The sequence below is a fragment of the Pocillopora verrucosa genome, chromosome 1, assembly GCF_036669915.1.
Source record: "Pocillopora verrucosa isolate sample1 chromosome 1, ASM3666991v2, whole genome shotgun sequence".
NCBI classification, from domain to species: domain Eukaryota; kingdom Metazoa; phylum Cnidaria; class Anthozoa; order Scleractinia; family Pocilloporidae; genus Pocillopora; species Pocillopora verrucosa.
This window is the reverse complement of record NC_089312.1, coordinates 20,502,696-20,510,849: the sequence shown is the minus strand read 5'-3', so window position 1 is coordinate 20,510,849 and position 8,154 is coordinate 20,502,696. Positions and strand designations below refer to the sequence as shown.

General features: G+C 37.7%; 1 long non-coding RNA gene across 1 annotated transcript in view; it reads right to left on the bottom strand.

The window, feature by feature from the left end:
* Nucleotides 1-532: 532 nt before the first annotated feature.
* The window catches only part of LOC131781186 (uncharacterized), a 30,155-nt gene continuing 22,533 nt past the window's right edge, over nucleotides 533-8,154 (bottom strand). The window contains exons 3-4 of the long non-coding RNA XR_009339937.2: nucleotides 4,027-4,104; nucleotides 533-2,019 (exon numbers count right to left, since the gene is read on the bottom strand). This is a non-coding gene — a long non-coding RNA (uncharacterized lncRNA). The remainder of the gene's footprint in view (nucleotides 2,020-4,026; nucleotides 4,105-8,154) is intronic.

The following is an 8,154-nucleotide window of genomic DNA, read 5'->3' as shown; positions in this document are numbered from 1 at the left end:
TTTTTCCATCCTCCTTCGTTATTGATCACCTTTTTCACCATTATATAATTCGCCTGAGTGATGACACGATTTTGGATTTACAACACTCGATTGAAAAGCGCTTAATTCCAATTCATACAACAATTTTGTCTTGATAGGGTCTAGACTTGTCAAGGCGTATGAAGTTGGATCTAGTCGAATTGATGCCCATATCTGTGGCGATCATATCACAGAAGTCTACACAAAAGTGTGTATTGACGAATCTGTTGGAAAGAGGAAACGTAGTAAGAGAATCTTATTGTTTCTTTTGTGGCCTGAAATTCTCAATCACTAAACATGATCGCCTAATTTGTTGCATTTTCAGGATCGCCTTTGATGGAAGAAAAGGAGGCACTAAGTTTTATACATTCTGAAAGCAATGGAAGTCTACGAAAAGCACGTTCAGTTAATATTGTTGAGGAGTGTTGTAGAGAGGGTTGCACTATCGGTGAATTTCAGGAATATTGTTGAAGTAACTGCAGGCAAATTTACATGACAGTGGCAAAATAGGTTCTAAGGAGTATTTATCTTGGAAATTCGTTACCAAATTTGTAAAAAGATGAAATAAATTAAATTTAACACAACAAAAAGTGATCAATGGAGAGATACTGGATTATTCAAGGAAAACCTAGAACATACATAGTAACATAAGGGTAACAATAGAGTACCTTATATCCAAAAAGAGAATGAAGAGTGGCTTAGAGCCGCAGCATTAAAAGACATGGGTAACCAAATGAGCCTAGATTCATCACATATATGTGTAATATGCTGATGTGTGTTCAACCGCTACTACAAGCCATCTATAGATAGAATGAGTTCGTCGTAATTCAAAGTGTTAGAACTATTTTTTGTTTCTGCTGACGGTGGCTTCGTAAGAGGCACAGGAATATTTTCCACTTACTAATGTAAACTATTCTCTCGGAGATTCTAAAAAACTTATTGCGATTTGGGGCAGTGACAGGTAGAAAGGAAAAGAAACAATGACATTGATAGTAAACCTGGACCGGCATCAACTGAGTAAATGACAAGTCGAACACCTTCGGGTGAACGTCAGCTGTTATGACACCCTTTCTACTCCCACACATAAACATTTTAACCCTTCAACTCCATGAAGTAAGAACATGTAATTTATCTTTGTGATATCCACATATTACCCAGCAAACAGGCAATGAGAGTACTCAAACTTATCAGGTAGAATTTGTTATCTTGATCTCTCCTGTCTTGATCAAGCACCAAATTCTCGCGCTTAATTAGAAAAAAAATGTGTCGCAGCTTGTGGGGAGAATTTAAAAATCAGATCTAGGAAGTAAAGGGTTAAAAGAGCAATTCCTAAAAGACAGTCTTTTTTGCGCATGTTAACTAATAAGAGCAAATTCATCAAACTATGTCGTTTTTAATCCCTATCAATTTCCATTATTCACCATTTTGTCCTGTTTAAATTTGAAGTTGCTTCCTTTTGATGTGCTTCTTCCCTCATTTAAATCCGATGTTTCAAAGTCCACCGCAAATTTTGACGCAGATTTTGTTTTAGATAAAAGCCAAAGATTTAGATCAAACGACAGAGGTCCGTCCAAAGCATTCAGCAACTATTTATGTATACCGAAAAACTTTCATTGAGATTTCTCTTGAATACATATGAAGGCGAATCTTCTGATGGCGGACCTTGGTCAAAACAAAAGCTGTTTGGATGCCACCAGATGCAAGTATTTCGTTGACAACACGTACCAGAATCAAAGCAAACAAACGTAGTAGGATGACAAGCTGCGATAGAATGTACACAGCTGAATTCCAGCTGAATTTGCGAGTGAGATCACAGTAAAGCCTTCTCTTGTACTGCTTAAAAGAAAAACATTTCCTGTTGTAATTGTTTCTTTTAATTCTGTTAAAGCTTCTGAGGGAGTGAAGTACCAAAAAACGCTGGCAAATCGCTAGGGCAAATGTCTGATGGCAAGAACTTAACACTGACAGAATCTCCAGCCCATGTCTGTCGTTGTCCCAATACTGTAATGACAAAAAAAGATGCTTTTTCAATGGGGAATCAAAGCGGCCACACCAAAGGGGCCACTGGATTAACATCTCAAAGTTTCTGAAAGTCTCTATTGAACATTGAACAAGCGAAAAGAAGAACATGAGTGAAAGCTAGTTTCGAGGCATTGATTGAACGACAATTCAACAATGCTACTTCGGAGCAACAAGATAGCTTCTTGGAGGAACACACTGGAACTAGAACTGCATGGAACTGGATAATGTCGTCGCATATATAATCTGCTGTGGTATTCTGAAAATGTTGTTTCAAGACTGTTCATTAGACTTCTTCAGCTACGTCTTTTTTTAAGCTTTCATCGATAGAAACGAGTAAAAATATAGATACTTTCTATTTTCCCTTCTTCACATAAAAAATTTTGAACGGGTAGTTCTTTGTCATTTTATCTGTTTGTATTTTAGGCGTACACGTTATTGAAGCTAAATTTGATGTCATTCATTTATTTATTTATTTATTTTGCAATAAACGCATCAATAATACCAAGACTGTTTGAATTTATGGATAGGGCAACTATATCAAACTTAACATCGTTTGACCAGGTTTATCAACTAACAGCAGAATTCTATACAATTAGTCATATTATTAAGTATATACCCCTAAAAAATACACAGCTACAAATAAAGAGGGGGAGGGGGGGTGAATAAGGGTATGCAAATCCACAGATAGGCTGTTATCGATCCGTTTAAAAAAAGTGTTAAACCCGAATCCGTTTGCTACGTGACACGGGGATTTGTAAAAATAAACGTACCTTAATATTTCGTAACCTTTTTAACACTAAACTAGAGAGCAGCACTTCGCAAACAGCTGTTTGCTAAATAGAGGCGTTGAGTTTTTACTTGTAAAACTCCCTGAAGACTGAAGTCTTCGACAGTTAAACGAAACGCGTCGGAGAATAAAACAAGTTTTACAACAACTGTTCGCAGAGTTCTGCTCACTGGTTTAGTATTAATTTCTTAGGGAAAAAAAAAAGGTACCACGTACGACTCAGTAATATGATTGTAATACAACCCAAACTGTCAAGAACCCGAAGACAACACGTCCCGCTGGCAGCATGTCACAGGTTCCTAACCATAGCGCGTTACTATTTCCCGATTGTGTGACATTCGGTGAGTGTTGTCCGTGACAAAAAAAATACTACAGTAACGCACATCCAAACAAAACCAGAAAAAAAAACTGTTTCATTTCTGACGCTGAGATCCACGATCCGAACTTCGTCATAAGTAAAATCCAAAATCAGGGCCCAAAATCGATGAAAACCGGAAACCGCTACAGGATCAGCGAATCTGTTAAAAGTTCGCCATAAATCCAAAATCCGGGCAAATCTACTGTGGGATTTCGCGGATCCGTTTTCCTATTCACCCCCCTTAATAAATTAAAATGAGAAATTTAACAACAACTGCAGATATGAAATAATAAACACGCATTCATGCAAAAAAAGTTTTGTATACATTCCGTCAAAAACTGTGCTAAGCAGGCCACTAGTTAAAATAATTTGTATGCAATAAAGTTTAGAATACGATTCACTGTAAGATATGTTAATGATAGTTTGTTAGACAAATGAACTCTTTAGGTAATCATAGTGCTACTTAAATCACAGTTGTATTACACGGCTCCCTAAGAGAGCACTCCTTAGTAATGATGGATACCATGGCTAAATGAAGTTTCATTCATTTATGCTTTCATTCAGTCATCAATTCATATATATATGTTGCGATAGGGGAAAAAAACAGAGAGACTATACTTTGAAGAGTATACCTTGAGTCTTTCTGTTTTTTCCCCTATCGCAACATATATCGCGCTCTACTTCTACGTATCGAGCACTGTAAAACGGAAGAATCAATACACAGACTTCCAATTTATAAATATATTTATGTATAAAAATAAGGTTACTTAAAAAGCTGTATCACATAAGGAACCAAAGAAGTACGCTTGAGTGAAAATTAAACACTGAAAATAAATCTTACCTGAGATACCATGCACTTCATCCCTTTGTCTCTAAACCCAAGCTTGGATGCAGTTCACTAGTTTGAAAATTTAGAAACCTGATTAAAAAAAAACAAGGTTAATTAAATTTTATATCTACAGTTTGCAGCTGCAAAGGATTCTTGGCGGAAGCTTGTTTAGTCTGGTGATCATACAGCCAGTACTACCAAATTAACTTTTCATTTGTATTTAAAATTGATAAAATCCAGTGAACTAGGCCAGCGACCAATCCATGGTTTTTGAAAGCGATTGTCAAATCTAATGTCTATTTCACAATATGCCGTCTGCAACAGACGGAGAAGGAATAGTAGGTACTTATTTGACACTACTATAATTCTTAGCGTTTGTGGTTGTGCAACTGTTGTCAGACTCATTATTGCAAGCATCAGTCCTCTTTCATACTTAGCCCTTTGACCACTGAAAGTGACAAGCATTTAATTTCTCCTTAGAACTCACGCCCGAATCACACATTAAGGTCACGAGAGTAAAGAAAACTATGACCAATTAAAGGTCTTGATTGTCAAACAAATGGCTCTTTTCGCGGTTCGCTACACCGCTAAATACAATACTGTAGACCAACACAAAGTCGACGCAAATTAGGGCCAGAAAGAAATAGCGGCCTCATGTTCTTCTGTACAGACTTCTGATTTGGCCTCTAACGATGGCTTTGGCGCATTTATGCGGAATCTCGAAGAAAAATCGTTCGAGGAAATCGATAGGAATTACTTTAGCTGACAGAAAGGAGTTGTTTTAAGAAAAGATTTAGCACTACACGGCGTCCAAACAAGTGATCTGGGCAAAGCGCACAACAAAGAACAACTCTCAAATCTCGCATTCCAAGCCTGGAAATTACGCCTGCAAGAAATTTCTGTGGATAGAGAGGATACGTCAGAGCCTATTCTATCTAAACACGATACGCCAGATTAAGGCCGTCCGCCACTAGTATCATCGATCAAACAGGGATAGTCGTAGGATTCTTTAAATGCTCTAACGTTTACCTACGCAGATCTAAACAACCACATGATTATGAAGGGTGGCTATGATCACGATAGATAAAAAGCTTACAAAGGCTCACAGGGCTATAAACTTTACGAAGCGCTTTACGCCTTGTTGTAGTCATGTTGAAGCGAAGCGCCATCGCACGATCATTATACATGGTTGGAACTGGATCTGCCCTACGATATCCCACTCCTCCTTTAGAATGAATTGAACAAATCATGTGATTCGATGTAATTTGCCTTACGCTTTTGATGTCTTCCCTCCTTAAAAAGTTAAACCACTTCCTCTGTAATTCTGCATCTTTTAGGAAGGGGAAGAACAAAATATTTTGTAATTCGGGGTATTTCCTCTCGTGGGTACACTTTTCCTTTGAATGAGACTTTTTGCAGCCTTGCACGCACGCGATTTTTCCTTTCGCTGTTGTCAGAGCCAAACACGGAGCAATACTTCCACGTCTTTACAGACGAAATTGTTTTACATGAGAAATGAAATAAACCGACCGTAAAATAACCACAATGATTTTTGCTATTTGACTTGCACGTTTTTTCTTCGTGCTTTTAACGGTATTAACCCGAAATTGCCTCGCTTTCGCGCCTGCCCGCGATAGTAACTTCAGCGGGCAATTAACCGCGAAAAGAGCTATTCTCTTCGTCAACACATTGGGAAATGTAAAGAGAATAGTATGGAGATATGCATAGTAATGTTAGGGTGTAAAGGGTTAACCTCACTCGGTAGATCAAACTATACAATCGTTATCACCGGGTTTAAAGCTTTGACAACTCATTTGAATTTAACCCTAGTTTTCATGGTGTACTTGGTGTCATTCCTCAACTCCCCCTTTGGAATTCGGATATACTTTCTTTGCTATATTATCAGAGAGTGTCCACTATTTTCAAATTCTAAGTTAAACCCTTGAGACGAAAAGGTTTCTACCGTAGACAAGTAGGTTACGTAGCACTCGCAAAATGATTCCAACCCGATTTCTCTTAGTGGCCCATAACAATTTAATATATTTCTTCATTCAAGGCTGCTAAAGGGGAGGAAAGTTACATAGGATGGGAAGCCCGTGAATCAATAGCTGACAATGGTCTTGCCACTGACGAAAACCTAAATAAAATCATGAAGGAACGAAAGGAAAAAAGAAGGGTAAACAATCTAAAATGATAAGAGATGGATATATACGAAATAAGATTTTATTTCAGTGTAACTTTAATACTGAATGGCATCAAGAGACTGGGTCCATTACTACCGTAATACTGGCATCAAGAGACTGGGTCGATTACTATCGTGATCCGAATATTTCAGAAACAGTAGTTGTATTTGCGGGATTCCGGTATCACATTCTACAACGTGATTGTTAAATTGGTTATCGAATTATGTAAAAATTCCTTTCTTGAATTTGTCAAAATAAAACGTATTCAAAACGAAACGACAACATCACCGTACAAATGTAGCTTACGTTTTTGAAGTCAGAGCTTCTCATATTGCAGGCCTTCAACAACACAGATACTGAGCCTGATATTTTGAAGCAGTTACATACATGCGGCAGTTAACTCGATGGCTAAAGTTGGCTTTAATAAAAACAGAATAAAACTTGATCAGCAACCTGCGTTGATCTTAGAGTAAACGTTCCAAGCCTGGTAAGTAAGAAAAATTACCCAAGATTGGGAAACGTCAACTTGATTTAACAAAGTCGCACCCAAATCGTTTGATCTTCTCTCACAATAGATGAAAGATGACAAAAATTTTCTGCGACAAAAATAATCTAACACAAGCCGAAACAAACAGAAAGCGCGTTCACTAACACCACGTCGATAAACATCTTACATACATTAATTGAAATTAATGAACAACATGCCGGTAACAATGCGGTTTAAAGCAAGCAGTCTACCTGGCGCTTGCCAATATCTCATTGCTTTCAATTTGATCTTGACGACGGATTCTTGAACTAAACACGTTACCTAATTTCTTTCTCCAAATAAACACACTGGATATTAGTTTTAGGGCTTTCGAGCCTAATTAAGCTTAAATCCCAGCGCTTGTTGTAAGTCAACATTAAATACTCCTGCATGTTGTCTTATAATCCCAACAGATTGCGGATTAATCCGTGAAGACCAAATACGTCACTCAGTAAATCTTGCGTGGACACGATCAAACAAAATTTCCAAAAGGACTTTGCTCTAGAGGCAACTTCAAGGCGGGTCTTGAGATGTATAAGGAAGGTTTTATGTAACACTCTGCATTGCGTGGATGTTACTTACTGTTCAAAATCTGCAAAACATTTAGCTTTGCAATAGAAGAAAAGAAATTATGAAAGGGGCACCAAGCAAGGTTTTTGTCGATCGATGAAAAAAATATATCGGAACGTGGTTGAAGTAAGAGTTAAAAGATCACCTTGTGGTCATAAGCTTTAGCTGGACCGGTATCAAATTGCATATACTCTTTGGCAGAGAGGAAACAACTTTGCCAACGTACTTAACGCGGCAGCACAAAGCGAGTTACATGGAGCTATTAGCATGTAATTAGGCGCACCTGAATAGAGCACGACTACAATGCGCAAATAGTATTTAAGACACCCTGCAAACCTCTTTTCCGGCAAACCACGCGTGTACAAGAAGCCTAGACGTTTACATTGTATTTCTCGTAAGGCTTAAGCAATCAGTACATGCTGCTCCATTTGATGTACATTTTATGGTCAGTTTATTGAAAAGAGTAATCAACTTCCCGCTAGGTCAAATTCATACAATCATCGACTTTGGGTTTGAACAAAAGAGAGGAACAGATTTGTCATAAGATTAAAAAACAAGAAACTTCTTGTTGCAATCAGACGAAATGACCAGGCTTTCAAATGAATTGACCTCTCAAAAAGCATGAGAGGGCTACAAGACACTTGAAAAAGAACATTTCTAAAGCCTGAGTTCTCGTTGCAACGGCTTGTAATACAAAAAAACACGTCTTTATATTGAAGAGTGAAGTAAACACATATCTTCATTGTGTAAAAGTGTCAATTGATATCATTTACCGGCACCGCAAAGGTTATTAACCGCAGACTTGAGCTATTCGACCAATTTTTTGCATCTCTCTCTTTTTTTTGGCCATAGAACAGGAAA